The sequence below is a fragment of the Podarcis tiliguerta genome (genome assembly GCF_965153285.1).
Source record: "Podarcis tiliguerta genome assembly, chromosome: 2".
In the NCBI taxonomy this organism is placed as follows: domain Eukaryota; kingdom Metazoa; phylum Chordata; class Lepidosauria; order Squamata; family Lacertidae; genus Podarcis; species Podarcis tiliguerta.
In genome coordinates, this window is record NC_139535.1 from 117,251,368 (window position 1) to 117,273,590 (window position 22,223).

General features: G+C 45.0%; 1 protein-coding gene across 3 annotated transcripts in view; it reads right to left on the reverse strand.

Moving 5' to 3' along the window:
• The window catches only part of GLI1 (GLI family zinc finger 1), a 108,300-nt gene extending 98,906 nt beyond the window's left edge, over positions 1–9,394 (reverse strand). Inside the window, exon 1 of one of the 3 annotated variants that reach the window (XM_083428189.1) lies at positions 8,724–9,394. The gene's annotated coding sequence lies outside the window, so the exon portion shown is untranslated. The remainder of the gene's footprint in view (positions 1–8,723) is intronic. The other 2 variants (XM_083428187.1, XM_083428188.1) reach the window with 2 other exon arrangements.
• Positions 9,395–22,223: the final 12,829 nt, after the last annotated feature.

Genomic DNA, 22,223 nt, shown 5'->3' on the forward strand with positions numbered 1-22,223 from the left:
CAGGGATTTAAGGGCAATATCATAGCCCAGATGATGTAAAAAGGATGGTGAAAGACCAACTGAGGAGACTTTTCGGGCCATAGTTTTCAACCATGAGCTGATAGACTCTCATAGGTTAGATGTAAAAGTAACTCCTTCCCCAGGCCAAATACCGAGATCATTAGCCAGTATTTCAAGGCAGCCCACCACACTTTGCTGGAGAGTGGGCATTCACCTGTTTCCCACAATAGAATTGAGTTAGAGACACAATTTGGGACCTGAAGTAGGGACCAAAGGAACTTAGCTTAGAACCCATCTAACTTAGAAAATTAGACCATTGTACCAATGCTGGTTTGATGTGATCATCAGTATTGATGTGATCAATGCTGGTTTGATGTGAGGTCTAGCAGCCATGTTAGTCTGGACCTGGAATGCAGGTGAACTTTCCCAGCCAAGCCAAACTATTCTGACTTTGCCTTCACATAGCTGCCCATGGGGCTACATGTTTACTCGCAGGACTTATCTACAATATCTCCCTTTGATTCTCAGGTCACATTATAATATTTACATACCAGTTAGTCACCCAGAAGGAACTCCTCTCTTAAGGTGGTCCATAGTAAAGTATAGGTAGCAAACTAACATTGAAAACGAAAACAAAACAAAGCTAAAAAACCACAAAACACCTCACTGTAAGTGGAAGTAACACATATTGTAAAAGCTAGCAAACAAGGGATCACAACACAACAGAGACGGCCAACAGCACTCTGAGGCAGAAAACCCATTCCCTACTTTCATGGTGGGGAAATATATATAAAAATACAAAACTGGCCCTCTTCTGCCCTTAAATAATACTGTTCATTCAGATTAATGCCTGCAATGAAAACTTCAAGTTGCATACTGCTCTGAAAAATCCATCAGAAAACCCAGAAAAAGCTGAGGTACTCCAATTCTCCAGTTTTTTTGCAGAAAGTTACTTTTCTAGCAGATACTGTGTGCGCTAGGGAAAATGTGGAAAAGTGGACAGTTTTTTATTTAAGACCCTTTCTGAATAGTCAGGAAAAGAAAGGCACCCTCACCTGCACTGAAGTCTCTGAGCAATACTCCTCAAAGTCGCTTTCTAGTCCTTGAGCATACAAAGATCCAATTTGGATGTAACACTAAATTAAACCATGGCTTGGCAGGAATGAGCAAAAGTGTGGTTCCCAGAGCAAAGATCAATGCTGCTGCTTTCCTCCCCAGCAGTGGTGTAGCGTGGGTTGTCAGCACCCGGGGCAAGGCAAGTAATTTGCGCCCCCCCCCCGCTGCACTGTCCCTCCCCCAGATAGTCCCTCGCTCTCTCTCCGCACCGCACTGCACGCCTGGCACCCTCCCCTCCACAGTGGGCGCCGACCCGGCGGCTCGGATCGGATTCGCACAGCCAGCACTGCAGTGAGAGAGAGTGAGTGAGCCAGGTAGGGGCAGAGAGCTGCGAGTGCGAGCGCGCGCCCCCCAGATGTTGCGCCCGGTGCGGCCGCCCCCCCCTGCACCCCCCACGCTACGCCACTGCTCCCCAGGTCCTTCTCCTGCTGCTGCTGCCCCTGCTGCACTGTCCATGCCTAAGGCACAGTTTAGTTATGTCTGAACCCAGACTTGCAGTTTGTTTCACTACAGGCAAACGAGGAGCTATAATGAAGGTTTGTTCTTGGTTTACCACTACCAAGTACATTCAGAGAAGTGTGAGATAGCTAAATTCCAATCTGTCTACTAATCTGAGATTAGATAATTTACAAGAAAGAACCCCTGTACCTGTACCTATTATGCCTTTTGGGGCTGATTTTAAGAGAAATTTGTTAACGTGCATCTTCATGTAGAATAATATACAGTGGTACCTTGGTTCTTGAACTTAATCCGTTCCGGGAGTCCATTCGACTGCAGCTTCCGATTGGCTGCAGGAGCTTCTTGCACTCAAGCGGAAGCCACGTCAGACGTTCGGCTTCTGAAAAACGTTTGCAAACTGGAACACTCACTTCTGGGTTTGCGGTGTTCAGGAGCCTATTTGTTCGACAACTAAGCTATTCGGGAACGAAGGTACCACTATACTAGTTCAGAATCTGAAAAACGTGTAATAGGAAATGATGGTAAACTCACCTCTAAAATATACAAACTGTTATTGGAGTGGGGGACCAAAGATGAGATGGCAAAGGTGACAATGACTAGATGGGTAATAGATGTTGGTTATAATATATACGGTAAATGTCTGCCTGGGAGAAATTATGTGGGGAAACTAATGAATTTCTCAAACAAAATAAAAAAATTCCTTCCAGTAGCACACGAAAGCTCATACCAATAACAAACTTACTTGGTCTCTAAGGTGCTACTGGAAGGAATTTTTTTATTTTGTTTCGACTACGGCAGACCAACACAGCTACCTACCTGTAACTATGAATATCTTAGCCTGTTATCAAGAAAAATTGACAAAAGATGGTGTACAGGTGGTACTTGCCACCCAACAAACTGGTAACAATTTATTAAAAAGGGTCCACGTTATGCTGGAAGTATCAAAAGGTAGAAGGCACTCTGATGCATATGTGGTGGTCATGTAAATATGCTACAGTGTACTGGGAAATGATTCATATAGAATTTTAAAAGATCATTTCCCAAAAAACCTGAGGCCTTTCTACTAGGGATGTGATGATATTCCAAAGAAGGCACTCAACCTCTTATATGCAACAGCTGCGGCTACAATTGTTTAGGTGAAAAAATGTCAAGAAAAAGAAATACCAACAAAAGAAATATGGCAAAATAAATTGATAGAATATACAGAATTATAAGAAACAAAGGTGAAACACAGATAAGAAAGGAATGGAAGTCTTCTGGAGTATATCTCGAGAGATATAATACTCAATTTAACCTGCAAGTAGGAGTAGCCATATGAGCTGCAGTTAGTATTAAATAAAGGAAACACATGAGATAAAATAGGGTGGTGCAACAGGATAAGCAGCAGAACAAGGGTTGCATAGAATGCCATGGAGAGATGGACTGGGAAGTCCTAAGGGAGGTGATATGTGATGGGCAATGTATGATCTATATAAGAAATTTGTGGGAAATGCATAATTTTTTTGTATACACACACACACACACACACACACACACACACACTTCCTTCCAACCATCATCTCTCAGTAACTTCCTACCCAAATAGTAAATAGTGCTAAATATTTTTGAGTTACAGCCCTTCAAAATGAGCCAAGGTCCGTTTAAATGAGATGTAAGAATGTTTAATAGATATTTGGGGGGTGGGGGTTTATTTTTAAAGGTAGCAGTTATGGTCAATTTATTCACACACATACACTTGCTCAAAAGCCAGTGCAAGTCAGGCCATTGGATAATCAACAACTAGGGTATATGGCAGACATTCTGCAATGTTTAATCGGATGGGGGGATTGTTTAGTTGAAAAAAATAGTTGGTGGGTGACAGACTGCAGTCTTTGGTGCAAGAATAGTGGTACTTTAAGTGCTCCCAATTATCCTTGTTTTCATCTGTAAAACATTGGATAGCATGTGAAAAGCCAAGGGATGATAACAGGAGTGGCAAAACCTGTGATCCTAAAGCATGGGTGTAGCCAGGATTTTTTTGGGGGGGGGGCAGAACCTCATATTTGTATTGATTTGTAATGATTTTGATGGATTTAGGGAGGCATAAAGATATGGGCATAGCCAGGGGCCATCCTGCACCAGCCCTAGCCAGTATAGCTAAGGGTCAGGGGAGATTAAGTCCGACAACCTCTGGAAGGGCACAGGATCCTCATCCCTGGCCTAGAAAATAAAAATTCAGAGATGGGTGTGCATGTGTGCTTTTAATCCATCTTCCGCAGGCGGCACACCCCTCCAGCAAAGATGGAAGAAGCCTGCACTTTTCATAAAAGTCCCTGAATCACTTATTCAGCAAGGTAAGCCTTTGGGGCTGAATTCTTTCCTTTCTGACAACTCACTTGGGAAACTGGCTTCAAGGAGAGAGGGCACCTGGAAGTCAACTCAGGGGATGGGTAGCAGAGCTCCCTAGGTGGAGTGATCCTGCAGCGCTTCTGTCCCATGGAATAATCAGTTTAGGCCCTGAATCTGGGAAGCTGCCCGGGGCCTGTGAATTTTTCAGCCTCACCCCAAAGGACGCTGCCTGCCTGGTGCAACAGCCGGCCGAGAGCGATGGTTCCCAGATAACACCCAAAGTTCCCTGTCACCCTCCCACTTGCTTCTCCAACCCACAGCCCTGGGAATGCTGGCTGGGTGTGCCAACCCCCCAAGATGGGAGCTCGGAATGTGGGTTCATGACCCAAGAGCCAGTGTGGTGTAGTGTTTAGAGCATGGGTAGGCACACTAAGGCCCGGGGGCCGGACGCGGCCCAATCGCCTTCTCAATCCAGCCCGCGGACAGTCCAGGAATCAGAGGGTTTTTACATGAGTAGAATGTGTCCTTTTATTTAAAATGCACCTCTGGGTTATTTGTGGGGCATAGGAATTCGTTCATTATTATTTTTTCAAAATATAGTCCAGCCCCCACAAGGTCTGAGGGACAGTGGACCAGCCCCCTGCTGAAAAAGTTTGCTGACCCTTGGATTAGAATGCTGGACTAGGACCTGGGAGACCAGGGTTCAAGGTCCCCCCACTTGACCATGAAGCTGGCTGAGTGACCTCAGGCCAGGCATCGGCTCTCAGCCTAGCCTACCTCACAGGGTTGTTGTGGGGATTCAATGAGGAGTTTCTTGGAGAAAAAAGTGGGAATATGAATGCAACAAACAAACAAACACTTTCCACTCAGTCTCAGGCTGAAGAGGTGGGCAAGGGCATCTCTTCACAGACAGCGTGGCTAAAATGCATCAGCGAAGAACGCATGAATGGGGAACGGGGTAGGAAGCTACACGTAGAGGCTAAAAGGTCTATATAGGGTTAGGGTTAGGGTTTGGAAGACTTTGAAGACAGAACCATTAAGTGGTGCAGGAGAACAGAGATAGGGGGAAACGGTAGGAACATATGACTGGATTATCAGAGGAAAAACCTAAAGGCCTTCACTGGATAGCTGAACATTATTCATGTCTGTAGCAACATCAATGCATGCAGCACTTTATGAAGTTTAACTATAACAAACACCAGCCGCTACATTTCAACAGTGGAGAAGACAGCGAAGGAAGAGGAAGCATTTACAAGGGACAAACTGACCCCTGTCAGATGGGAACTAAAGGCTGGCACACCATCAATCTAAAAATCTGATGCTAACTCCTACACAGACTAAACAGACTCCAAACTGATGCAGGCTTCCATGTATAGTGTTTAAATTTTTTTCCAGCTTGGATAGATGGATTTAAAATAATAGTAAAAATAACAAGAACAACAACTTTTATGTTAAATTTTACAGTGAGAAGTCCTATAGTCTACATATTGGGAACACTCCTGTTGCACAGTATTTCAGTAATAAGTTGTGGTCTCCTCAGTGGTTAGATATATCCTGTGATGGTCTGCAGGAACCAAGCCTCACAGAAGAAACAGGAGACAGCTGCTGAATATGCAGATGCCTACAATGTACAAAAGATTAGCGTTGTCCAGTTTTCAAAAGGTCAGTCCATAGCTCTTTATGGTAACCTCTGCTAACACATGTTAGCAACCTTTACAATACTAACAACTGCAAGGGCAGAAGACGTCTATTTACGTGTTACAGAGCAACTTTCCAATCCAGACTTCTGAGAAGTCACGGGTTCATCCATACACTTTTCATGTCAGTTTCCCATGCTGTGTAGATGGGAAAGCTGTTGCTGGACTCCAGGTCTCAACTCCGCCAACCAGTGTGGCCAATGGTCATAAATCATGCAAGTTGTAGTTAGTCCAACAACATCCGGAAGGCCACCAATTCCCCATCGCTGCCCTACTGTGAAAGATCGGGGAGGGGGGAGCTTCCAGAAAGGCCCCCATCATACAGCACACTGGCAGCAGAACTTTGCTTTTCCAGAACCTGCCTGAGATGGTGATACAACAAACAGAATCTGAAATATGCTAAAGTCTTGTTGCTTCTTTCCCAAACAAGTGGAACTATGAGCAAAATGTTTTACCACGCCTTGATTACAATTTGGTAGAGCCACCAGGGTTCACATAAAGCTGCTGTGAGCTGACGCTTGGCCATGCCTGCGCCGTCTGAAGCACAGATTTGGAGCGTGAAGCATCAACAGCTAACTCGTCCTCCTCCTCAGTCCTCGGCCAGATGTTCGCCCACAGCCTTCACCAAACAATTTGCAAGCAGCAAACTCACTCTGATCTCAGCTTTCTCTCCTTGTGTGTCCAAACCTTGCAGCCAGCATCTCTGTTACAAAACCCTGAGTGGATTTTTCCAGGAGGCAAGAAACTTCCACAAGACCTCTTCCCCACTCCCGCCCCCCACTTTTCCCCTTCAGTGCTCAGAAGAGCCCCATCCCTTTCACACTCCCCCCCCCTCCATCCATCACCCAAGGCAGATTGTTGTTAATCTGAGCTGCAAAGTCAAGAGGCATCCCCAGCAACCGAATCTCCTTTAGCAGTTCAACAAGTCCACACAGGTCATTCCAGCTGCCGATTTCAGCAGACAAGGGAAATGGATTCTTAATTATTTTTCCAAGCTTGTCACGGAGGGCTTTGTTTCTCTTCTTTTCTCTGTTGTGTCACAGAATGTTAGAGATGAGTCACGCTCGGGGGTTCCTTTTTTCCTTTTTGCTGAAGGGGGTGGGCAGGAGGGAGGATCTGGATTCCTCCAAACTGCTATTCTGAAGAGAATAATGGACTGGCTCCACAAAACTGGGGTAACCAAGGTTTCCCCATTCATTAAGGGCCTTTCCACAAGGTGACATTTAAGGGCACATCTGCACTACACATTTAAACCAGTTTAGGCATCATGGCTTCCTTCAGAGTGGCCTGGAGGCTGTGAGGATTGTTTGGTGACTAACCCAAACCCTTTCACCAAAAGACAATTCTCTTCGGTCAGGAGGTGTGAAGGGAAAACATGGTTGAAACCAGGTTAAATCTTACAAATGCCATTCAATCCAGAATAGGCTACAAGTTTAACATGGGATAGAAAGTGTACAAGAAGTAAATTTTAACATGTAGATATATTCCTGGCAAATGTGGGTTTATGTTACCATAAAGCAGTGGTTTTCAACCAGTGTGCCGTGGCACCTTGGGGTGTCTTGACTGATAGTCAGGGGTGCTGCAGGCAACCCTGGCCTCTGTCCCTCATTCCTTCCCTCCCTTGTCTGATGCCCTCTTGTGCCTCTGCCTCCCTGGCTACAAGCTCCCCAGGCGAATGGTGCCTCTGGGGCTGGCCAGGGGGTGCTGGGTGCCAGGAGCCGAGGTGGCCTCAGAGCAGGCAAGAAAGTGGGTGGAGGAGCCCATCCAACCTGCTGGGAGTGGACAGACAAGTGGGAGTCCAGGCAGGTGGGCGGCAGCTCAGAGACAAGGGGTGGGCTGCTGCCCAGAGAACTCCCAAGGAGAGGGGAGGAGGGAGGAGGCTGAGGGAACACTCCACATGGGAGGGTGTTCGGAAAGGGCTGAGGGGCTGCCGGCTCTGCAGACAAGGGGGGACATAACTGGGCTCCTGAGCCCCACAGGGGAGCCACAGAAAGAATGTAGTTGGTCGAGGGAGCCGTGGGCTCAAAAAGTTGAAAATCTCTGCCGTAAAACCATATGCTATGTTACCAGATCCAGAATGTTTGACGGATTTTAAGTGTCACTTGTGGAAACGGCTTAAAGATCTAATATTTGGGCCCTTTTGTCAATCTATTAAATGTTATGTACTCCTGTATCATTTCTCAAAGCTGTGGCCTAAAACCATTACAAAAGGATGCCAATGATACCAAATGCCACACAACAAGAGGGCTGTCTTGATTTACTCCAGCTGGTGGGGAAATCCACCCTGATGTTAATAATTTAATTTAAACAACTGCAGCAAGCCCCCTCAAAGCCTTTGAAGTTTGCCTGCCTGCTTGAGAAAAAGTTTTCACAGAAGTGCCACCATCCCGCTTATACACACAGAGAGCCCCCAGATACTCCCAAGTGCCTGATCCTGCAACCTCCACTTAACCACTGAGGTGTGAAAAGTAAATACAATTACAATGAAGAAACCCAGAGAAAGGGCTCCATTTGGACGATGGGCATAATATCTTCCTAACGATTTGTCGTATTTGCAAAGTTGATTCTGCCTCAAGTTTTAATTGGAGCTGAACCAGTTCCAGGAATTTGGATGAAGATAATGGATGGCTGCTGTTGGCTTGTTGGGCCAAAATATGTCAGAAAAGGTGAGATATTGGGGGTGCAGATGGAGAGCAAACTTACAATTTTTGTTTTCATTTGGTTGGTAAGGAATGAGAAGAATCCACAATTCCTTTAACCAACTGCGCAAAAGTTACAAGTTAGGAAGTTGCTGCATAGGTCTCCTCAAATGGGAGCCCTTTTGAAGATGAGATTTCACACAAGCTCCTTCCCTGCAGATAACCCTTCTAAAGTTCTTTTGAGGGTGATTTACAATTCCTGCCACTGTGCACTCTTTATCGATTCAGAAAAAATAAAATCTCTACTGCTTCTCTCCCCCCCCCCCCCATCATTTCTTTTTTTCTTTGTCACAAACGCTGCGACCATTTGGAAGGCAAAGTCTGCAGGCAATGTCAAAAATTTCGTAAGGGGGAATGAGGATTTTTACTTAAAAACAAATCACAGTTTCAAGTTGGAGACAGGGGAGAGAAAAAAAGAGCATACCTTTCAAAGACTGGGGCGGTATTGTTAGAGAGTCATTAGAAATCCGGAGATCCTTGTCTTCTTTATTACGGAGGATTCCACTTCCAAGATCTGGACCTGGTTCCGAAATCTCGACTTCCCTGTAGTCTTTTCTTCCCAAAAGAGCAACATCCAGCGGGCTAGAGGAGGGAGAACGCTTTTCAAAAAGCACAAAAAACCCAGCAGTAGAGATCGCTGTAGCCTTTCACCAAATTCCCCAAATTTTCCACATCTTGATTTCACTTCTTTCGCCTTTCTTTGGTTTGTTTTACAATTACTTTTTTTTATATATTAAAAAAAATGCCAACAATAACAAGAGCAGGCTTTAGAGCTGCTCAAAAGTGCGACGTGGGGTGCTGCTCTCCCTGCGCGCGCGCGCACAGAACGCAGCACGCGTTATAAATATTCGGCTCTCCGGACTGCAGCCGGGACCACCTTGAAGCAGGAAGTTTTGATTTTCTTTCAAAACTTTCCCGATGCTTTCTTGAGCTTTCGCACATGGAGCCAATCAGCCGCTGCGTCGGCGGCGCTGCTGTCTCGGGGAAGGAGGGCTTTGCTCGGGACCACGCAGACTTGTCAGGAGGGGATGGGGAGGGAAGAAAGAGTCCCCCCCCCCCCGCGCCTCCGCCGCGCCACCCACTCCACGCCTCTCCTCCTCGGCAAAGCTTTTGGGTGGTTTCCCCCTCCTCCCGCCCCTCCTTTTTAAAGTTGTGGAGTTGTTGGCTTTTTTCCTCCTCTTTTTTTCCAAATGGGATCTTTAGCAACAGGAGGAGGGTAAGCTGAGCCCTGTGTGAGGTTTTCGATGGAGCCCCTCGCGAGCGCAGTTCTCACAGCACGCTGCCTACAGCGCCAAAGCGGCGTGGAAAACCCGGCATGGAGTTTCAGATTATTATTATTAATTATTATTATTTGGGTGTGTGTGTGTGTACGCACACCGCCCGCGCATCTGGGCACACGCCGGGGAGCGCGAGACGGCGCAAAGAGGCTGGTCCTATTCCTCAAGGCCCATCCCTAACCTAAGGGGGCAATGCAGACGCGACAGAAAGACACGGGTTAGGAGCCCGAGCCCACCCGCACTCTGGGTGGCCTCCGGAGCTCGCCGTCTAGGAGAAACGGCCTGGGGAGGCCGGGGGGGGGGGGCTGAGGGTTAGAGTGACCCCAAGTATGCTGAGGGCCACGGGCGTAGCCAAAGGCTAAATCAAGTAAACCAATAAAAAATAATTAACCAACCGAGGTTAAGAAAACCTGGCTCTGCCCAGACTGAGGCTGCCCAACCGAGGCAAGTTTGCTGCCTGAGGCAAATAGCAAGATGGCGCTTCCTCCCCCCCCCCCCCCATTCCATGGTTCAGAAGCTGACTGGATCTTGCTTCAGTACCAGGGACAGGTCACGGGGGGGGGGCAAGCCGATTTGGGGGTGCAGGGCTGGTCATGTGGCACACAGAGCTCTCCCCCCACCTGCAAAAGGAGGGAGCAGCCAAGCCAGTGGGGCTGCCACTTCTGCTTTCCTCTGACCCCCATCTGTCGCACTCTAGCCCTGCATCTATTTCTCCTTGTCCAGTTCAGGAGGGGCTGTGGGGGTGCGAAATCTGTGTCTGAGGCCATTAATGGACTGGATGAGGGCTAACCAACTGAAGCATAACCCCCCCCCCCCAAAGATAGAATGCCCAGGTGGGTGGTGGACTGTTATACATAGGCAGCGATTGACCCATTTTGGACAGGGTTGCATCCTGCCCCCCCCCCCCCGGATCAGGTTCCTAGTCTGGGGGTGCTGTTCAATCTATCCCCATCTTTGGGGGTGGGGCAGAGACAGCCTCCTCTGAACAGCAGTAGTTTGGCCAATCATTTATGCTTCTGGCAACATCCTAGTTAGATTGCTGCAATGTGTTATATGTTGGGCTGCCCTTGGAGACAGTTTGAAAACTACAGATTCCGAAATACTGCAACTTGGTTACTTACTGTAACCAGGTGCATAAAAAAAACACCTTGCTGGTTTTAAAACGTCTACAGTGGGTTGAGGTGCATTTACAGATGCAGTTCAAGGCACCAGTGTTAACCTTTAAAGCCCTAAGCAGTTTGCGACAGGACTACCCTAAGGGCCACATCCTGCCACATGAGCCGGCCTGATTATTAAGATCTTCCTTGGAGACCCAGCACCACCGTCGAACCGGAGCTGCTGTCCAAGGGCCTTTTCAGTTCTAGCACCTCCAGCTCTAAAACTTGTCCCCCAAAGAAGCTTATATGGTGCCAAGCCTTTGCAGTGCCAGACCTTTTTAAAAATTTGCCCAGGTCTTTTTAATTGTGGTGTTTTCAAGCACTGCTTTTCCGCTGGCTTATGTAATCTTTATTCTGTTCTGCTTTTATTTTGATGCCTTTTACATGTCTTTTTGTGTTTTCATTGTTAGCTGCTCTGAGAGGCTTTTGCCTGATAGGAATGAATGAATCTCAAGTAAGCATGCAGAGGACTCCAGTGGTTTAGCAATGTGTCTTTACTTTGTCCAATGTGATTTGAATGTGTGAGGGGAGATTTTGCTTCTAATTAAAAAAAAGTATCACTTGAGGCTGCAGGCCTGCCTCTGTTGAGATCTGAGATTTTTAAAAGGAAACTAACACTGAATTAAAACTGTATTGTGTTCAGAATCATAGAACCGTAGAATCGTAGAGTGGGAAGGCACCACGAGAGTCATCTAGTCCAACCTCCTGCAATGCAGAAATCTTTTGCCCAGTGTAAAATAAACCCACCTCTGATGCATCACATGGATCCAAATTATGGAAATTGTGAAACTGTTGGAAGAAGTTAAGGTGTTGACTTGCGCTCTGGGTTGATAAGCAGCCAATTATGCTCTTCTGGGAAGCTCAAAAAGGAGGCGTGAGGGAGACAGGCTTGTCTTCTGTTTCTCCCCAGCATTTGGCAGCCGGAGGCTCGTGGCTTCTGCATGTGGATGATTTATGGCTCTTATAAGAGCGGTTGTGGTTGGGCTAGAGTGTTGGACTAGGACCTTGGAATCCCTGCTTAGCCATTAAACTCAGACTAACCTACCTCACAGGGTTGTTGTGAGAATAAAATGGGGAGGAAGAGAACCAAGTTGTCCATCTTATGCTTCTTGGAGGAGGAAAGGGGATATATAGGCGATAAATAAATAAAATGACCCAATTTGTCTCATCCAGGGGTAGCCAATGTGCTGCCTTGGAGGTGTTATTGGACTACAGCTCCCATGATTCCTCACTATTGGCTGTGCTGGCTGGGGCTTATGGGACTTGTAGTCCAACAAGATCTGGAGGGCCACTGGTTGACTATCCCTGATGTAATCCGTCCTCCACAAAGCCATCTAAGCTGGTGAACACTGTGATAAGCTCTGGCGAAGAATGCCATGCATATGGAGGACTTGGAAAGATGTAGAAGGGCAGGAGCATCCTTCTTTTGAATCCAGTATTTTTACAGTTGAACAACAGCCCCTTGTGAGACTGGAAAAAAAAATTGGAATGTGTTAAAGCCCTCATGACAATTGTGTGCAGAGAAAAAAGCAAATCTGAATGATCCATTTACAATGTAAACACTCTGCAAGTGCCCTTAACAATTATTTGCAATAAACAATTTGAGAACTGTGTTTCACACTTGTTTAGTATGAGACTGCATTATACTTTGTTAGCCTTGCATATTTATTTTGTGTATTTATAATCCTCCAAAGAAGAATTAGTCGAAACGCATCAGACATGTAATAAGTCTTAGACTGCTTTTCCACTTGGGAGTTGTAGTTTAACAGCACCTGGAGAACCACAGGCTCCCAATCCCTGTTGTGGGAGGACCAGATGCAAAGGAGACCCAGATGCCTGTTCCCGTAAATTATAATTATCAATAAATTCCATTATTTAAATTTAATAGCTGCATAGCAGAGTGAGCTTTTGTAGATGCTGCTTGTCATGCACAGATGGGGAAAAGACCCCACCCTTTTGCAAAGCAGTTACTGCTTCTTAAGCACACTTACTTTCAATTCATGTGATCTTTTTGCACACGCCATACATTTATAGTACATTTAAAGCACTTGGCTTCCTGCAAACAATTATGGGAACTGTAGTTTACTCTTCACAAAGCTTCAGTTCCCAGCACCCTTAACAGTTCCATTATTCTTTGTGTGTGTGTGGGGGGGTGTTCTCTAAATGTGCCTTGCAGGTATGGTGAGTGCACAGCTTGAGTAGCCAAGCCTTGTGGTGCATAAGTGCAGCAGGAACCTTGTCCTAATATCTAGTCAAGTTCATTTAGAACTGACCACCACCTAGGGTATAAGGACCAGTTATCCATCTGGCCAATTGCTCAGGCCTTGTACTTTGAAAAAACTGTTTCTGGAGCCTTGCCTGGCACAAGGTTCCTGTGCAATTTGGGAGCCACACCCAGCGCTGAGCTCAGTTGCCTGTCGTCAGATCTGCCTGTGTCTGTGGGTGGCTTTGCATGCTTGCAGAGTCCCTTCCACACACAGCACTTGAGTGGCATGTCCAGCAGCCTCTTAAAAACCTAGGAGGCGGGGCTCTGAGTGAGCTGGCTAAGTATCATCCCTGAGCAGTCCATCTGTGGGATACTCCGGGCTTTCTCCAGTGATTGTAGTGTGTGTTTTTGCAGGTGACCGGTGGCGTGCTGATTCAGCTTTCCAGATAGCTGCAGCAGCCTAGACTGCAGCAGCCCAGACTGCAAATGTGCCACTGTCTGTGCTCTTTGCTGCTGTCCAAATAAATGTGCCAGCAGGATTGTTGTGTTTCTGTCTGTGGGGCAACAAACATAACACAAACCTGGTGATGGCAGCTCAAAGCTTCCATGCTACTTCTATAAAGTAGGTAAGGAAAAATAGTTATCGCTGGACTTTATCTTCTTTTTATGAACTGTTTTAACAGCAGCTTGATCTGCAGCCCTTAGCAGGGGACAATGCTTAACTCCATTCTGTGAAAAATGTTACCTGTTGATTTTTGCCGGCCAGACTGGTCCTAAGAGTGCCGAAGCATTGATTGGCCCGGTATAACCTTAAACACAGGCCCACTTCCAGCTCCTATTAAAGGCCTTCTCTGTTTTTGAGAACTGGAGGCTTGAATAGTGTCTGCCCTTTATGAGTCCCTTTGGCTTAAGTTTACTCATGTTTCTGATTGTTGTTTGCAGGCAGAAATGGCAGTAGGACATGTGTATGTTACTATGAAGCTGGCAAATGCTCTTTCGACTCTTCCCTGCGATCTGGCATCACTTCTCACACATGTGCTCTGGAGACTGCAGACCTCTCATTTATTCCCATGTGTTCCAGAATTGGAAAAATCCTGCAGTGGCTCTCACTTGGCCCCGTGGTCTCCAAATGTCCTCAGTTCTTATAGTTCTTGTCCCTCCTCTTGCTGCCGGTTTGATGCCACCCTCCGTTGGCCCATCCTGCCCATGCAGAAACAACAGTGCGAATTCAGCTCAGGAACCCTGAGCTTTGTACAGTGTTACCTTGGAGCCAGGATATAATAATAATAATAATAATAATAATAATAATAATAATAATAATGGAAACTGTGAGAATGATCAGGCATGTATCAGTGTAAGTCCTGTTGAATGCAGTGGGACTTACTTCTGAGTAAAAATTCTTATACGGTAATTGCAGTACAGTGGAACCTCGGGTTACAGACACTTCAGGTTACAGACTCCACTAACCCAGAAATATTACCTCGGGTTAAGAACTTTGCTTCAGGATGAGAACAGAAATCATGCTCCGGCGGCACGGCCGCAGCGGGAGGCCCCATTAGCTAAAGTGGTACCTCAGGTTAAGAACAGTTGCAGGTTAAGAACAGACCTCCAGAACGAATTAAGTTCTTAACCCGAGGTACCACTGTGGTTCTCAAAAGATCATGTCTCAGAGGATGGCAAACTGCTCTCTGACTCAGAATGCTCTCGAGCAAGGATGGGAAGCATGTGGACCTCCACCCATTTTCAAACTACACCTCCCATAATCCCTGACCATTGGCCATGCTTGCTGGGATGGGAATCCTGCAGCATCTGGAAGGCCACCGATTCCCTGTCACTGCCCTAGAGATTCCCGTACGCACAAGCAGTCTCTCTCTGTCTGTCTCTCAGGTGGAGTGGGCTGGTTAGACAACCAGGTGCTCTAGATCTAAGTAAACTGTCCCCTCCTGTCCACATGCTTAGATCCCAATTGTTAAAGGCACTGGAGCAAGATAGATTTTTTGTTTTGTTTTTTGTCTGGCAACAAGTAAGCCTAAAAACATAGGTACCTTCTTTAAGGTCCTTTCTGCTTTGGTTCTGGATTTGGTACAACCAACATTAGATTTAGCATAATTGGTTTACGCTCTGCTTTGTGCCTTTAGCAGAAGTAAATGCATGTGTGGGCGCATGTATTTTAACAATATATACACCTGATAGCTTAGTTGGTAGAGCACGAAAGTCTTAGTCTCATGATCATGGGGTTCCAGCCCCATGTTGGGCAAAAGATTCCTGCATTGCAGGGGGTTAATAATAATAATAATAATAATAATAATAATAAAAAAAAAAATAAAAAAAATAAAAAATAAAATTGTATTTATACCCCACCCTTCCCAGCCAAGACTGGGCTCAGGGCAGCTAACACCAAATATAAAAACAATTGATTGAAATACAGCTTAAAAAACAAGATTAAAATACAACATTAAAACATTAAAATGCAACCTCATTTCAGTGGAAACTCAATCAAAAACTTTTTTGGGGATAAAAACGTCAAGTCTTCACCAAGGCTAACTATCCAGACTGGTCCTACATGGGCCAGAAAAAAGCCAGGGAAGTCCCCAAATAGGAGTTCCAACACAGAAGGAGAAAGGAAAAAAGAAAGAGGGGGAGGGAAACAAATTGATTCCAAGCGAAAGGCCAGGCAGAACAACTCTGTCTTACAGGCCCTGCGGAAAGAAATCACATCCTGCAGGGCTCTGGTCTCATGAGACAGAGCGTTCCACCAGGCTGGGGCCAGTGTTGAAAAGGCCCTGGCTCTGGTTGAGGCTAATCTGACTTCCTTAGGGCCCGGGACCTCTAGGGTGTTGCTATTTATGGACCTTAAGGTCCCTTCCAATGCTACAATTCTATACTTCAGTATAAATATTTTCAAGGTAGTTTGCAAATTAACCCAGTGAAGCTTTTACAACATTTTCTCCATGCCAGGAAAAACTTCCCTTGCTCACTTTATATGTGAATTACCAGTTCACATATTACCATGTTAATGTCAAGTTCACATGGTTTGCCACAATTATTTGTGGAGTGGGTGGCATGGGCAAGGGTTCTGTGCCTTTAACTGGAGACCTGCACGTGGGATGCCAGCTTGGGTAGCCATGTTTTTCTGTCTCCTTAGGAGCAAGCCTGAAACACAGAAATTAGGCAGATAAAATGATTCCTGGCATGAAGACAGAATGAACAGGGAATGTTTTCCCTGCTTAATTTCTGCATGCCATTGTGCTCTTAAAGGGCCAGGGAAAGGCACAGGTAAAAAGATGGTGACAGCAATGCCAGGTTGTAGTTGGACAGTGGATTGCAGCTCCCGTCATCCTTGACCATTGACCATGCTGTCTGGGACTGCTGGGAGTTGAGGACCAACATCTGGAGGGCCACAAGCTTCCTGTGTCACTGTTGAGTCATCAGATATAAATAAAGTAGGTTCCTGCACCTTTCATAGAACCAGAGAATTTTAGAATTGAAAGGAATCCCCTCTGCAATACGGGAATCTCAATGTAGCTGTACAGAAGAAGGAATTTTTGCAAGCACAGCTGTCCACATCTTAGCAGGGCTAAAGCATGACAAGCTGGTACTAACAATCGTTCTTCCTTCCTGACAGTTGCCCTACCCCCCTGTTCCTCGCTGTATTTCTGATGTTTTGATTGACACATCTTTGCCACAACATCTGAAAGGTTGTAAGCCACGGCACCTACTGCCCTCTGCTGGTTACAAATGGCCCTGCAACCCGTGCAAAGAATTCTCAGTCTCTTTCAAGATTCATTTACTGTACTTTCATTCAGCGCAACACGAATCTATTACATAAATGTCACTAGAATATAAGGCACATGTGAGAGTGAATCACTGCTGGGAAGGGGAAAGTGCGTGAGCTACTCAAGACAGGATCAGATCCTACAAGCTCACTTTTGTCCAGTCCCTGTCTCTCAGCCTAACCTTTTATTTCATAATTTCGTAAAATGTATACACTGCTTGACTGTCAAAAAATAAAAATAAAAAAATGCAGTGCTGCTTGGGGATAAAAGGGGTGGGTTTGTTAGTTGTCCCAAAAGGCACCTATTAATTATATATTATATGTTATTTACTATTATATTTGTATCCCACCCTTCCAAAGTTTCCCAGGACAGCAAACATCAAAAGATTAAAACAGTATAATTTAAAAACAATTTTAAAAAATTAAGAAACACTTAGAGCATTCAGAATGTCTAAACATATGTAAAAGTAATAATATACCCTCACAGTTACTCATTTGCACGGTTGCCATGGCAGGTATCTCTCAGCTCTCAAATGCCTGGGTAAACAGGAACGTTTTGAAATTTCTGCTGAATGAGGGAGACACCCAGGAGTGTATTTTGCAAACATAGAACCACCACCAAGAAGGCCCTTGTCACAGGCCAACAGCAACCTGGCAGCAACCAGAGGTGCAGCCAAGAGCATGGCCTCCCCTGCCAACTGTAGAGCTTGAGATGGTTACTATTGTGAGGGCAGAATGAAAACTAGTTAAATATCATCACTATCAGTTTGTCATGGACAAGTGATCAGGGAAAAAAACATACAGTACACAAAATAAACAAATCTCTCATTAGAAGAGGGTCATGTTCCCTCTTTTAATGAGGCATTTGTACATGTTAATTGAAAAAGTCGTAATTGGACTTGTCACATTGAAATAATTAGTGTCCAGTGCCATGATTATACAATTTTGAGGCTGGAACATCCTTTCCTAGAGCAATCAGACCTGTCCATGGTCATTCAGGCCTTTCTGACCTCCTGGCTTGACGGCTGTAGCACATTGTATGTGGGGCTCCCTTTGCAAAATGCTTGGAAACTCATCTGGTGCAAAACACTTCTATATTTTAGGTGCTAATTAAAATGGAGCATATTATTTGAATTTTGCATGATCTACACTGGTAGCCTGTAATTCTGTTATGTGAACAAGTGTTTTCTTCCCCTTTGCCCTAGGATCTTTGTTTCTCTGGAGTTCAACTCATCCGGCTTTAATTTTAAATTATATTGGGAAGCTTTGGAGTAACATCTTCCAAATCTTGTTTTAAATATTCTTTTATTGTTTGGTGAATTTAGGTGAAGCCTTCCTTCCTTCCTTCCTTCCTTCCTTCCTTCCTTCCTTCCTTCCTTCGATTCATTCTTTTTTGTTGAATAGATTTTATTGAAGTTTGGGGGGGGGGAAATACAAAGATTAATATCAGATACCTTTTTATCGAGGCTAAAAAACTAATACAGACCAGAAAAGAAGGGGGGCGGGAGTTGAAGAGAAAAGAAAGGGGGAAAAGGAGAACTTCTGATTCTTTATCTGTCAGCTATATGTAGAAAATTATTTGTAGAAAACACCCAACAAATCAATTTTCTAGAAACAAATATTATCATTGTTTCATCTTTATCCCAGGAAAAGGCTTCACTTGCTAAATTCCTGCATGTTGGACTACAGGCACAGGAGCCCCATCAGAAATAATGTTGCATTCCCAGTTGTGGTTGTTGTGAGAGAAGCAGAAGAATATCCAAAGAACGGTCGTGACAGCTGAAATCCCAAGCCCCAGACCATGGGGGGGGGGGATAAAAAGAACTACTTGGCAGTGGTGCCAGCTTGCAAAGGTGATGGGGGAGTCTCCATGCTTTTTGGACATTGGGGGGTCCAGCCCCTACCTACCCCCCAAATATAGAGGGGGGCAAAAGGGCTCGGCTTCCAGGAGCTAGTGCCCCTGCTACTTAGTATTTTCAAATGGCCAGCTGATTTCAGCACATTGTATATTGAAGTGTGATCCACCCGGACATATGAATGCTAATTGTTAGATAATATAAATTTTAATTTTATATGTGATATAGCGAGAAGGTGCCATATTTATATAGGAGATTTCCTATACAGGAGATTTCTTGGTTTTTTTGTTTTATATATCTTGTCCATATGTTTTCTTTATATTGATGTATAGATATGGCAAGCATTATTAATCTTCCTTCCCGCTCTCACTTTTGGAATCCTGGATGTGTGTACTTGAAAATACACACATTCTTCCTGCAACTAGGAGCTGTGCCCCTGCTCACTCTGCCAGCTCCACTAACACTTCCCCTTCCTGCCTCTTTCAACTATTAAGCTCGCTTTTCCCAATCCCAATTCTGAAGGCTCTTCTCTCTTTGATTCTGCAGACCTGCTTTGCACCCCTGTTTTCACAGGGATGATCCAAACTAGTATATATTAACCACATTGTGATCCAATCTAGTATATATGAAGGACATTGGATGCAGTTTTTCACTGAGAGATCTTGGTTTAACTAGCCTATTTGTTTCCCAGATCGTAATGTTATGACTCCATTGGACTCTGAAATTTTAGAATGAAACATGGTCCTCCTGTTCAGGGCACAAGTTTGAATTGAATTCCAGCTCAACCTTTTTCAATATGTCTATACAGCACACGCCTTGAAGGCTGGGAAACTGGAATGAAAGTTGGTGTGGGTTTATTCCACAATTCATGTTCAAACCTGTTTTCATGAGAAACTGACTAGGCCTCACAGATACGGTGCTTAATTAGTTTACAAGTGGGACCCGCAGCAAAATTCTGCATGCCCTCTATTCCAACCCTTGTCCTCCCATTTCCCGGGTTTCCACCCTCCCTCCACAGCCAGTCAGCATTCTGTGGCCACTGAGCATGCTCATTGCTCGGGGGCTTGTTTCTGTGGGGTGGGGAGGCAGTTTGTAATTCTGAAAACCTTTCAGTTCCCTCTTGCACCTCCATGGTCTTGTTTTGGTAACAACCCTTCTGGCACTCACTGGCTGAGTTTGCCATTAGAAGGAGTGATATATCTTCAGAACTACAGCAACAGTCCCAACGCAGATCAAATAATCATTTAACCCCCCCCCCAGCAAAGGAATTCATGGCCTTGGTGTGCCTGCCTAGCACATAAGCCTGTTGAACTGGTTAGAATGTAGAATCATTTGCGCATGAGATCTAGAATGTGTGCCCTGCTTCGATGGTGGTGCCTTTGCTTGATGGGAGAAAGTGAGCAGGCTTTTCAAGCTGTGGAGACGCTTGTTTCAAGACCTCCACTCTCTTCTTCCATGGCAACAATAGGGTGACCATCAGAAGAGTCAAACAGAAAAGGGAACTTGGCAGGTACACTTGTTCTCACCTGGCAAGCTGCCCCACGGTCCAGGACTAAATACATTGCATTTATATTAGCAGTCAGGCCAGGGAGACTCCAACTCCCACCATCTCTGACTACTGACCCTGCTGGCTAGGATGCTGGAGTCAGAATCCAGCAGCATCTTGAGGGCACCACATTGGATACACCTGAGCTAGGCTTTTAGTTCAATCTCAAAGGTGCTTAAAATGTCCAGCTCACAAAGGCAAGCAGAACCATAGAAACGAGTCTTTCCCCAGCTCATTTTTATGTTGACCACTAGAGGGCAATCGAGAGCCATGTTCCCATTACGGGTCATTGTGCTGCGTTGAATATTCATTTATTTCCACCTCCACCAGATTAATGAGGTCGGCAGGTGGTGGTGGAGACAGACAGGTACAGTGGTGCAGTTACTTCATTTTAGGCTCTGGACTTAATGGTGTTAGGAAGAACCCTTTTTAGATTGCCCCTCTGTTCATTTGACTGAACTCCTGCCTTAGAGACCTGTCCTGATGGAGCCGCTGAGCCAGGTCAGAAACCCAGGGCAGGTACTATTCATGTGTCTACAATGTGAATGTCAGAAATGGCATCCGAGTCTTTCTTGCTTTCAGCAGAAGTTGGTCTACTTGCCCCAAACAGTGGATGCAGCGCGAAAGCCTGTTTCACTTCTGACTCCGCCTGAGGCTCACAGGATTTATATGTTCCTCCAGACAATGCAATTCCCTCTGCATAGGCAATTTGGTGTTAGGGAGAAGGCTTCTCACCCAGCCCTAAGGGGTGTGTGTGTGTGTGTGTGTGTGTGGTGGGAGCAGAGCGGAGCAAAGAACAGGGTGAGGAACCCATGGCTCTCCAGATGCTGCTGAACTCTAACTTGGCTGTTTGTGAGAACTGGGTTTTGAGGTGAAGGAGCTTCAGTAGAGCAGAACAGGGGCAGGCGATGGCAGGTGGAGGGGAGCAAGTGGTGACAGGTTTTTGCCCCTTCCTTGCCCACCTTGAGCCAAAGTCAAATGCCACGTTGTGTGTGTTCGTGTATAAAGGGCAAGCAAACACCTACTGTGTTGTGATGCCACATGGGGCTGCAATATCACATCAAACCTTGCCTCTTGGGCAATGCCAGGGCTGGGTTGCATATCCTGTAACCTCTTACTCCTGTGGCAACCAGGAAGCCACATGCTTCAAGATTCCCAGAAATCTGAAACCCTTTGCCTCCCTATCCTAGGACTTCATGAGTTTCCCCATTGCAAAGAACCTATTCCCAACATCAGAAATCAAATAAGGGTTAAGTCTAAGATATTTCCAAATGAGATACAGTAACTTAATAATGTATTGTATTTCTCTTACAATTCAGGATGACAATGAATACATAATTACAAGTGTATTATTAGCACTGGTCACACTTGGTCCACACAAAGTAGGGGGTTAAAATATATACAAACACATATGCACCATTTTCTTCTACAATTTTTAGAAAATCTGTTTCAAGTTTGTAATAGAACTGCAGCCTTTTAGTGCAATCCTACCTATTCATTGAGCTGAATGGAATTTACATTTGATCCCATTCAAGGAAGACTGGCAGTTAAAATTAATGGACTGTGCTGAAATGGTAAAACTTACGGCAAGAATTAGAAACCAGGAAGAAATTACTTTTAACAAAGAATGGGAAAATATGTAATTTATTTGAAAAATGATTGTAATCAATTAAATTCCTTAGCAGGATTAATTTAAAACTCCAGTTTTTCATTTTCTCCTTTCCTTTTCCTTTTTCCTATTAAGATTATTGACTAAGGAAAAGGAAAGGAGAAAATGAAAAACTGGAGTTGGAACAGAGATGCAGTATAAAAATCCCAACAGAAGGAATCCAAGGGGATATTTGTATTATTAATTAATGTGTATATGATGTAAATTTGAAAAAACTGAAAATAAATTTTATAGATAAAAAAGGAATTTACATTTGAGCAGACACATATAGTATAGTCATTACTTGCTTAAGCTTTGCCTGATAATTTTCAACCTATTGGGTCCTTTTTCAGCAGCTTCCAATGATTAAAAACGCATACGTGTTTCAGAAATATGGTGAAGAGTCTCCTTAACTCATTAGGAATGTTGATTCTTTTAAGATTCTGGTTCTCATTAACC